The sequence below is a fragment of the Stegostoma tigrinum genome, chromosome 14 (genome assembly GCF_030684315.1).
Source record: "Stegostoma tigrinum isolate sSteTig4 chromosome 14, sSteTig4.hap1, whole genome shotgun sequence".
Lineage (NCBI taxonomy): Eukaryota > Metazoa > Chordata > Chondrichthyes > Orectolobiformes > Stegostomatidae > Stegostoma > Stegostoma tigrinum.
Window position 1 is genome coordinate 34,702,306 of NC_081367.1, and position 12,122 is coordinate 34,714,427.

General features: G+C 39.5%; 1 protein-coding gene across 13 annotated transcripts in view; it reads left to right on the forward strand.

Annotated features, from left to right (window-relative positions):
* Positions 1-12,122, forward strand: part of nlgn1 (neuroligin 1) — a 573,697-nt gene that overhangs the window by 380,420 nt on the left and 181,155 nt on the right. The window lies entirely within an intron of this gene.

Here is a 12,122-nt window from a genome sequence, read left to right on the forward strand (position 1 = left end):
ATCTAACTTTGCATGTTAACATTTATTTTGTTCATTCAAAACAGTGGAATCCGTGGCTTTGTTCTCTTCAAAAATATCTGGGATTGCAAAAGTTTCCACATTCAAGTCCCACTCTTGGACTTGTGTATGTATAGTGAGACTCATATTCCCTTATGGTACTAAAGGTATGGTGTGCTGTCAAAGTTGTTGTCTTTCAGATTAGACATTAAACTTAGTCTGTATCTGTCTGTTATGGTGGATGCAAATGATCCCATGGCAACATATTGAAGGAAGAGCAGGGAAGATACCCATACTACTTTGGCCAATACTTAGCCTTTCGTCAACATTACGAAATTAAATTATTACATTGCTGTTTGTGAACGTTTGGTGAACCCAAAATTGGCTGCTTGATATCTTGCATTAGAACAGTGACTATACATCAAAAGTATGTAGCTGACACTGTCAGTGGCTGTGAAGAAAAGCTGAACAAAAATCCGCTCAAAAACAGGGGCCAACTTGTTTACTGAATATAAAAATGAAGTAAGAGTGTGCATGATTGAATTAGGAGTAGATGACATTTCAAAATGGCAAAACATGGCATACTGTAAACTTATGTGCTTTCATAACCCACAGCCTATTATTTTCTCCTTGATTTTGTGTACCCAGTTATAAGGTACTGGGATGTAAAACATTTGTGAGGAGAAAATTTGAGTCTGACCACCACTGGGAGTTTAGCATGCCATGGCTGAAGAAAAGATCAAAGTATGTCAAATATATGCAAAAACATATTTTTTAGGAAAATAGACCGTCCCATCTACCAGGTTGATTTGGAAATTGTGATTTATGGTATATTAATACAAGTCTTAATTTCATTAAAAGAAAAATGTCAAAAATATTACTAATGCTAAAGGAGTACAAAATGCTTGGATCTGGCATTATACATCCAAGGAAGCTTTAGAAGCAAAGCCAAAATCAAAGAAATCCAAAATATTATATGGGTAAGTGCGGGTCAGTCAGTTCAATATATGCAACAGGGATAATTTTGGCATCTTTATTTAAAAGTTAAATTACTGATTGTCTAACGATCCATAGAAACATGGAAGTTTACCATACAGTAGGAGCCCATTCAACCCATCATGTCTACCAGCTCCCAACTGGAGCTGGGAGTTACCAAGCTTATTCCATTCTCCAGCCCTATCTCTGTAACTCTTAAATTCATCACTTTAAAATATATATCCAACTCTCTTTTGAAGCTTCTTATGGAGCCTGAATAAAGAAGTCTCTCCTCATCTCACAAAGATAGCAAGAACTGCAGATGCTGGAGTCAGAGACAACACAGTGTCTCTGTGGAGGAAGATCCTTTCTGAAGAAGGGTCCTGACCCAAAATGTCAACTTTCCTGCTCCTCTGATGCTGCCTGGCCTGTTGCGTTCCTCCAGCTCTACACAGTGTTGCCTCCTCATCTCACTCCTAGTTCTCTTGCTGGAAATCTTGAGATTTTGAGCCTTAGTTACTTACAGAACAACTAGTGGAAACAGACTATCCTCTTTACCCTGTCAAATTGTCTATAATTATGACCACCTCAGTAAAATCATCTCTTAATCTTCCCTGCTCCGAGGGGAATCAGCTCAATTTCTGTGATCCTTCTAAAATCGCCCCTTCCTAAGTATCATTCCAGTAAATTTCCTTTGCACTCTATCCAGGCCTTTAATATCCTTCCTTAAAGAAAGTGCCAAAACTGAACACAACACTCCAATACAGTCTGACCAATAAGTTGTGTTGCGTTACTGCCTTGCTTTTGTGATCTTTGATTCTATTTATAAACCCAATGATCCAAAAAGCCTTCTTAACAACCATTTCCACTTACCTTGCCTTCAGGAAAGTATGCACTGGAATCCCAAGGTCCCTGTGCTCCTGCACTCCCCTCAAAGGTGTACTTTTGGGCCAGTGTTGTCTTTCCATGTTTCTTCCAGCAAATGCATTGCCTCACATTTCTCTGCATTGAAATTTATTTACCAAATGACCATTTGACCGACTTGTCAATGTCTCTCTGAAGTCACTGTATCTTCCACACAGTTCACTACTCTCCCTAGCTTAGTATAATCTACAAATTTAAAGATTTTGCCCTCAATACTCATCTCCAGATCATTTATGTAAATTAGTAAAAGCAAAGGGTCCCAACACTGATCCTTGGAGCACATCACGTTCAACTTGTCTCCAGTCTGAGAAATGCTCCTTTACACCACCTCTCTGTTTCCTAGCTTTTAGCCAACTTCTCATCCATGCTGTCAAGGACTCATCAATCCCAAACATTTTTAATTGATAACCAACTACCATGTGGCACCATATCTGAAGGACCAAATATACAATGTTCAGAGCATTATCCTCGCGTACTGTCTGTCACCTTGTCAAAGAACTCAATTAAGTTTGTCAAACATGACCTGCATTTGATAAATCCATGTTGACTGCTTAGTATTAACATATTTTCTCAAAATGTGTATTTAACTTATTTCTATTATGTCCTCCATCAGTTTCATCCACCAAAATGCAATTCTACTTCATCTTTTAGACCCCTTTTCTGGGCTCTTAATCCATGACTGATAAAATATTAATTAATAAAGATTTCAAATATACAGGATGCCAGAAATGAGGTGGATGTGATGTTTACTTTCAGAAAGCCTTTGGACCATTGGAAAAGATGGTGAAGGAAGTTTGGGAAAGGACATTAGTTGGTTTAAAGAAAGGAAAAGACATATTTATACAGTATCTTTCGAGATCTTGTTACATCTAAAGAAGTACATATTGAAATGTAGTCATTGCTATAATCCATCGAAACATGGCAGCCACCTTGCGCATAGCAAGGTCCCCCATGCAGCATTGTGTTACTTGGGTAGATGATCTGTTTTAGTCATGCTGATTGAGGAATAAAAATGATCAAGAACAGCAGGAGAAAGTCTTCTCTTCAAAATGGATTTTCATATGTCCAACTGAGAGGACATACCAAGGTCTCATCTAAAGGACAGCATATTCAACTGTTCAGCTCTTCCTCAGTCCTGGACTGAAGTATCAACCTAGATTTTGTGCACATCTCTAAAAAGTGGCTTGAACTCAGTATTTTGCCTCAGGGTGCCTACCACTAAGCAAATGCTATCACTTGGCCAAGAGAGAAGTAGAGAATAGACGTTAAAGGCCATTTCTCATAGTGACTGAAAGTGGTTTGTAATGTCACACAGAGGGCTGCGTCTCTATTTTTTTTCCACTCTGGTTCATGATGTAAGTATAAGGCTAGAGAGAGTGATGTTCAGTCTTATAGATGGTGCCAAAATATAGGTAATAGTAAATCACTTTGCGGACAGCAAAAAAAATTGACAGGCATAGATACACGAAGATGTGGCTTGAGAAGATGAAAAACACATATAAAGACAAAGAAATGAAAAGTTGTAGCATCTTTCATTGAACAGTGTGGTCATTTTTCCATATGACATTAATACAAGATGCAATGGAGAATTAGGACAGAGAGTAGGAGGACATCTGTAGGGATTCTATGACTTCTGTTTCACATAGCCTTGTGAGGGAAGTAACATAAAATATAGGCTAGTGACTTTTATTTATTCTTGGACAGCGTGTAGCATTGCCTTCTTGAATCTCTACAGTCTTTGTGAGATAGGTACACCAACAACATACTAGAAAGGGAGTTCCAGGATTTTAACCTTGCAAGGAGTACATGCATTGTTTCAAGTCAGAATGGCATGTGGCTTGAAGTTAATTTGAAGATGATAGTCTTCCCATTTGCTAACTTTATTTTCCAGGTGGTGGAGTTTGTGGGTTTGGTTGGTATTTTTGAAAGAACCTTGAAGGAACCTTAGATGAGTTGCTGGAGTGCATCTTGCAGATGTTATGTATTGCCAATGCGCATCAGTGGTGGAGGGAATGAAAGTTTAAGATAGATGAGGTGCCAATCAACCTTGGGTTTGAGTTGAACTTTTTAAATGTTGATAGTGATGAAAATTCTAGATGTACATATTGTGGAAAATATTGGCAGAACTATAGTTTGGAAAGCCGGTGGTGTGGTGCACAAAAGCTGTTAATTTCCCTCATTCAGTAAATTTGCATATGCTCAATGTATCTGCCACACTTAGGAGGCCAGATTGCAGTGGCACTGGATAATGTTGCACTCTTCTCCTGCTATAACGCTCCAGTTAAATGTTACTTGCAATTTCATGTCTTAACAGAAAAACAATCATCCCAATCATGACCCTTAGCATGATCCTGCAAGAACAATAATAATGCCCAACTCAAAATGTATGATGCTCGGTTCAGCCTTCACAAAGAAATATCCACAAAGCCAGGAGTATGAAAAGGCTCAAAGTGAATCGTTGCAGTCTTGTCAACATCAATGGAACTGATATCCAATCACAACAACTCTCAATGACAGCCAATTCACACTGAGTATGTTTCCTGCTATTGGCCCTTGTTTGCTTTAAATCCTGATAAAGCATGACAGTCCGGAGAGGAGTTATCAGGGGTGGGAGAAAGCTAATTTTTTAATATTTTTAGGCCTTTCTAATTAATGCTATTTTTCAAGCCCGGCAGCAATGCTTCCTTTAATCTTGAGTCTCAGGACTCTCAATCTCATCTAAAAAGGTTTCTAGGCTGGTTACTGGAGTTAGTATGATTTTCCCAAGCAGAAGAAAGTTCAGACACTTACGCAGAGCTTAATTGTTCTTCATAGTTCCTTCTTAGTTCACTCAATCTCTCTTTTCTCTCACTGTCGATGTTTGGTCAGCACTGGCAGCACAGTAATGTTTGTGAGCCCAGTACTTGCATGCAACTGTGTTATGTAATGTTATCATGCTTACATCTGAGCAATGGACTGGCTGTTCAGTGCTTCTGTATGAATTAAAAAAATCACAGAATTATCATTTTAAAGTCACTCAGTTTGTTTCCAATTGCTGCCAGAATGTTGAATGTGAATCAAGTAGATTCCTGGCCATTCCAGGGTTTGGCAACCTGAAGTTTTGTTGGAGCTGTACTCATCCAGTTTTATGCAATGTGTTCCACCATGCTGCTTGTGCTTTGCAAATAAGTGCAGAAGCTTTAGGAGTCACTAATTGAGTTAGTCCCTGCAGAATTCTAAGCCTCTGGCTCGTTCATGTTACCACTATATTTATATGCCAAATCTAGTTCAGTTTCTGTTTAATGGCAACGCCAGGGAGTTTACAGAGCAGTGATTCATTAATGATAGTACAATGTTAAGAGGGGATGATTGTTTTCTGTCTGGTTGGAGCTGGTCATTTTCTGACACTTCTGTGGCTAATATGTGACTTAAACATTTCAGCCCAAACCTTAATACTATCCAGGTCTTGCTGCAAATGGGCACAAACTGAAACAGAAGTCTTAGAAACTCAACAGGTAGCATGATCATCAACCTGCTAAACACTTTGCCTGCCTTTCCCTTCCATTTATTTTTATAAGGTTGTTTGTGGGCTGAAGAGATTTACAATTCATGTTCGGAAATTTAAGGCCCCATGCTTTCCTTTCTTGTTGTCATTTTCCACATATCCGACCACCACTGATTCTGACAGCGGGCAACCTTTCCTCTGAGTCCATAGCCTAATGCCATATTTTTCCAACTCCTACCCAATTACGGCCTGATATCATTGGTGGTGGGGTTAGACAAAAGGTAACTGATATTTTAAAACTAGATTTGGAAATTAAAATGACCTGGGCCTGATAGCCAGCACTTGTGCATGTGCCTGACTTAAAATGAGGAGTCATGTGCTCGTAATCATACATACTTCTTCATGTACATACTTCTAAAACTTCAATAACATATGCCAATTCATAAGGACAAAGTTTTTTTTTCTTATCTTGGTGTCTTCTGTGACAATTATATTAACCTTTAGAGATATCAAAACTGATGAGCATCAATCTTTAGGGGTCCTACTCATTTTTTTTTGGGACATCTGCTCTTGAGTAAATGTTTTAGCTCCTCCTTTCTGTCTATTTCTGTTGAGAAACACTGCACATTTTGCAGAGCCATCCTCCAAATACACTATACAAAAGCAATTTGAGAACCAAACTGACAAAGATGAATAAAAGAATTGGATCTTAAGAATAATTGGAATGAACAAATACAAAGTAATAACCATTTTAGTACTCTGGTAACTTTTATTTTGAGAGGAACTTCTGCGATTCATGTGAGTAATGTGAGCAGAATTCACTCTTCTGATGTCAGTCACACGAACTAGCCATGTTAATATTCCCAATGACCTCGATTGAATGGCACACAAAAATCCAAAAATGCCAGGTAACAGTTTTGTAATTATCTAAAACTCTCTTAACAGAAAATAGCAAAGTCGGATGAGAAGTTTGTAGTCACAAAGCAAGCTCTTTCAGAGCTTAACGTCTTGACCATATAGCTGTTCAATGACAAAAATGTCAACTTGCATTTCTTTGTACCTTCGTTTTGACAAAATACCTCCAAAGCATTTTTCACAGTACTGTTAATGGACAAAGTGTGGTGTTGAGCCTCCAGTTTCTTCAAGAAATGCGTTATTTCACTGACGTATTCCTGTGTTTTATTTAGTATTTGCCATTTAGCTTTCCGTTGAACCTGGAAATTTAATTATTATGGGCATGCTGTCCACTCTGCCAATTTTTCTCATAAACAGATGTTTTTGTCCAAGTAATCGTAATTTTTGAAGCAGTTCTATAAATTTGCAATAAAAGTACTGTCATATTTTTCATGAAGCCAGTTATAAAAAGTTATATATGTGCAATTTTCAACCCAGTTCTATAAAGCGAAATGTCTGTTTTTATTACAATTAAATATAATGTACATAGAAAGCAGTAGAAATTATTCTAGCAGTTCCAAAAAGTGGGCTTGCCATTACCTTATCAAGTGTAATTAGGGATAGACAATAAATAAACACTCACATCCCATAAAAGAAACACAAAATAACTGCTTAAATGAAGAATGTATTCAAGACTTGGTGAGGCTGTATGTCATGGCTTTAAACCATTGTCAAAACTGTCTTACAACCTTTGCTGTATCTCTATTATTTCTAAATGTGATAAAGCTAAAAGTCAAAAAGATCCATTACTGGACAGAGGAATCTGATTAACATGTGCCCCTTGAAAGCGATAAAGGCAACACGTTTGGAAAATTGGATTTTTTTTCCATTTTCAGTGGTAAAATGCTAAGTTAATATAGGTTTAATTTTAAAACCTGAGCAAATATTAATATTGGTACTCGGAAAGAGTGCTACAAGCTATACTGCAGCCTGGACTTCCCTGAGAAGCAGAAAATGTCCCGTCTATGAAGACACACTTTGAACCCCATTTAATTTTAATTTTAGTTTTAATTATGAACTGTATGTGTTCAGTATCAGAACTCATGGACAGGGAGACTATTGATCCGAATGTGACTGCAGTGATACTCCCCTGAGAGTTTGAATGACTAAGAATTGATTTCATCAGAGAAAGGATTGTTTAAGGCATAAGAGATCCTGCCATGAGAGCAAGTCTGTGGAGAGGGAAGAAAATCAGAACTATTGACACATTTTGATGTAGTCAATCAGCCAATGTGTATTAATGGATGAATAGATGTGGTTTTACATTATGGTGAGAGACATTCAAGGTTGAATAACAACAAAATATTGGAAAAAGGGAATAAATATTTGTGGAAAAGTTAGCAAAAAGGCCAAAGAAAGATTGCAAGATGCAAAGATCACAATGTTCTAATTGCAAAAAGCTGAATCATTTTGCATTACAAGTGCTTAATTAGAAAGAAACAGAACATACACATATAGGTGACAGCTGGAGAATTCTCAGCTAATGATTCTGACAAATCACTCTATACCATGCCACGGCTTGGCATTGTCAGGTTTAAAAGCAATAAATGGTTTGTGACTGTTAGAATGTTGACTGCAGGAGGAGGGCATCAACTCATGTGAAGTGTTAGATAGAAATCATGAGTTTCACAGACGTGTGCAAAGAGGTTCAAGATGGTGAGTGACTCAAAAATTAAACCCTGAAAACTAAATTTGAAACTATATGATGGAATGATACTCATGCATGGAGGACAAATTAAGCTGAGAGCCCACTGCAATGGGAAAGATTCAGCCCTACAGTTCCAGATAGCTAAGGATAAGCAAAATTCACTCATGTCAGCTGAAGTATGTCTAAAGCTTGAAATGGTAACCTTAGATGTGCCAGAAGAGGATGACACCATTCAACAGACTATTAAACCATTGCCTGTTGGACAGATCCTATAAGATTGTGAAAATGTTTTTACAGGTCTTGGGTATGTTCCTGTTGAATATTGTCTTGAATAGATCAGAAATGTGAAACCGGTTTGTTGTTTTCTGGGGAAGTTCTAGCTGCTCCCATGTCCAGACTGAAAAACAAGATAGAAGAGCAAGAAAAGAAATGAGTCTTTAAGAAAGTGACAACTTCTCCAGATTAGATTAATAGCACTCTAGCAGTGAAAAAACATGGGAAACTGAGAGTATGCGTATGAAAAAGTGGTCTCAGTAATTATATGAAAGGATCTCACTACCCCATGTCAACCACTGAAGAAATGTTGCCACAACTTACCAAGGCAAAGGTCTTTGCTACCCTTGAAGCAAAGCATAGTGTTTGTCAAGTGAAACTACATGAAAGCAACAGTTTTCCAACTGCAACCAGGATATATATTTGGTTGCACCTGATGTTTGGCATTTTCACTACTCCAAGAGAGCATCAATGCAGACAGTACAAGATTGTCAGTGATCTTCCCAAAGTGGAAACCATTATCGATAAACTGCTATTCAATATATGTTGTGGTATAAATGGAAGAAGCTATCGCAAATTGTGATTGATTGTAAAACAGAGCTCGCCAGATGAACCTGAACAAGAAAAAGATGCCCTAGTTAAAAATATAGGTCATGTACTGATGGCAACAACTCAATAACTTGAAGTCATTAACCCAGCACAGGCAATGTATCTGAAACTTAAACATCTTGCTTAAATCAATCAAATTATGCAACAAGATACAACTCTCCTGGTACTGCAGGAAGTAATGATGAAAAGAAGCATCAAGAAGGTACCTGTTAGTATAAGACAGTATTGGGATACAGAGGTGGAGTGATTAGCTGAAGGTGTATAATGAAAACAGAATCATCATGCTGAATGTAATAGGGTCATAGAGTCATGCAGCATAACAACAGAACCTTCAGCCCACCATGTCTATATTGATCAACAAACACCAAACTACAGTAAACCTCATTTTACCTGTACCTGATCCATAGCCGACTAAGCCCTGGCATTTTACATTATCATTCAGAAGATTCTCAATTTTGTGAGATTACCTGCTTCGACCACCCTCTCAGGCAGTGTATTCCATATTTCTTCTAGGCCTTGGATGATAAATATTTTCCTCACATCTCTTCTGAACCATTTAGTTCTCACCTTAAGCTTGTGCCTTATGGTCTTAGACATAGCTGCCGTGGGGTAAAGATTCTCACAGTCCACCCAATGCCTCTCATAATTTTGTAATCCTCAATCACATCACCACCTCCAGCCTCTTCTGCTCCACAGAAAATAAACCCAGCCTATCCAGTCTCTCCTATTAGCTACAAAATTTCATGCCAGACAAAATCCTGGTGAATCTCATCTGTATTCACTCCAGTGCAGCCACATCATTCTGATAGTGCAGTGACCAGAACTACACATAGTAAGGTGACGAAATAAGAGATGCTAAGATGCTCTCAAGCTGTTGAGTCCAGTCTGAGGAAGACAAGAGAAACACTCTCTCATGTCCAACTTGAGCAGTGAGAATAGACAGTGGATGTTATCTATCTAGACTTCCAGAAGGCCTTTGATACGGTGCCTCACGGGAGGCTGCTGAGCAAGGTGAGGGCCCATGGTGTTTGAGGTGAGCTACTGGCTTGGATTGAGGATTGGTTGTCTGACAGAAGGCAGAGAGTTGGGATAAAAGGCTCTTTTTCGGAATGGCAACCAGTGACTAGTGTTGTCCCGCAGGGTTCAGTGTTGGGGCCGCAGCTGTTCACCTTATATATTAATGATCTGGATGAAGGGGCTGGGGGCATTCTGGCGAAGTTTGCCAATGACACAAAGATAAGTGGACAGGCAGGTAGTACTGAAGAGGTGGGGAAGCTGTAGAAACATTTAGACAGTTTAGGAGAGTGGTCCAGAAAATGGCTGATGAAATTCAATGTGAGTAAATGTGAGGTTTTGCACTTGGGAAAAAAGAATGCAGGCATTGACTATTTCTAAATGGTGAGAAAATTCGCAAAGCAGAAGTACAAAGGGATCTGGGAGTGTTAGTCCAGGATTCTCTAAAGATTAACTTGCAGGTAGAGTCCGTAATTAAGAAAGAGAATGTAATGTTGTCGTTTATCTCAAGGTGGTTGGAATATAAAAGCAGCGATGTGCTTCTGAGGCTTTATAAAGCTCTAGTTAGGCCCCATTTAGAATACTGTGTCCAATTTTGGGCCCCACAGTTCAGGAAGGACATACTAGCCCTGAAGCGTGTCCAGCGGAGATTCACACGGATGATCCCTGGAATGGTAGGTTTAACGTATGATGAACAGCTAAGGATCCTGGGATTGTATTCATTAGCGTTTAGAAGGTTGAGGGGAGATCTAATGGAAACTTACAAGATAATGTATGGTTTAGAAGGGGTGGATGCTAGTAAATTGTTTCCGTTAAGCGGGGAGACTAGGACCCGTGGGCACAGCCTAAAAATTAGAGGGGGTAAATTTAAAACTGAAATGAGATGACATTTCTTCAGCCAGAGAGTGGCTTGTGGAATTCATTGCCACGGAGTGCAGTGGAGGCCAGGACGTTGGATGCCTTCAAGGCAGAGATCGACAAATTCTTGATCTCAGATGGAATCAAGGGCTACGGGGAGAGTGCAGGGAGGTGGAGTTGAAATGCCCATCAGCCATGATTTAAATGGCGGAGTGGACTAGATGGGCCAAATGGCCTTCTACTCCTATGTCTTAAGGTCTTATGGCTTCGGAGACTGGGTAGTGCCGACTTAAAGCAGTAATTCGGATGGGCTGAATCAAATGATAGATGATGTTTGTGGCATGTTGGTTAAACAGTGACAAGATGAAAGAAGGGGGTCATGTGTGAGTGTGAGTGAGTGTAAGCCATGCCAGCTATCTGTTGTAAGCAGCATGGCGTTGTGGCTTCTGTGCCTCTATGCTGCTGATGAGGGACAATGCTGGAATGCCTACGCTTGTCCAGATGCACAGTGGCCTTTCAAGGATGCCATGCTCATAAGAACAAAGAACAAAGAAAATTACAGCACAGGAAAATTTCAGCCCTCCAAGCCCACACCAATCCAGACCCTCTATCTGAACCTGTCCCCTATTTTTCAAGGATCTGTATCCCTCTGCTCCCTGCCCATTCATGTATCTGTCTAGATTCTTCTTAAATGACACTATCGTGCCCGCGGGCAACATGTTCCAGGTACCCACCACCCTCTGCATAAAGAACCTTCCACGCATATCTCTCTTAAACTTGAAATTGTGACCCTAAGTAACTGAGTCCCCCACTCTGGGGAAAAAACTTCTTGCTACCCACCCTGCCTATACCTCTCATGATTTTGTAGACCTCAATCAGGTCCCCCCTCAACCTCAGTCTTTTAATCCTAATTTACTCAACCTCTCTTCATAGCTAGCGCCCTCCATACCAGGCAACATCCTGGTGAACCACTTTGCATGCTCTCCAAAGCATCCACGTCCTTTTGGTAATGTGGAGACCAGAACTGTGTGCAGTATTCCAAATGTGGTTGAACCAAAGTCTTACACAACTGTAATATGACCAAACAACTCTTGTTCTGAATAGCCCGTCCAATGAATGAAAGCATGCCGTATGCCTTCTTAACCACTCTATCGACCTGTGTTACCACCTTCAGGGTACAATGAGCCTGAATACCCAGATCTCTCAATGCATCAGTTTTCCCCAAGGCTTTTCCATCTACCGCATGGTTTACTCTTGAATTGGATCTCCCAAAATGCATCACCTCACATTTGCCTGAATTGACCTCCAACTGCCATTTCTCCGCCAATTTCTCCAATCTATCTATATTCTGCTGCATTCTCTGACAGTCCCCTTCAGTGTCTGCTA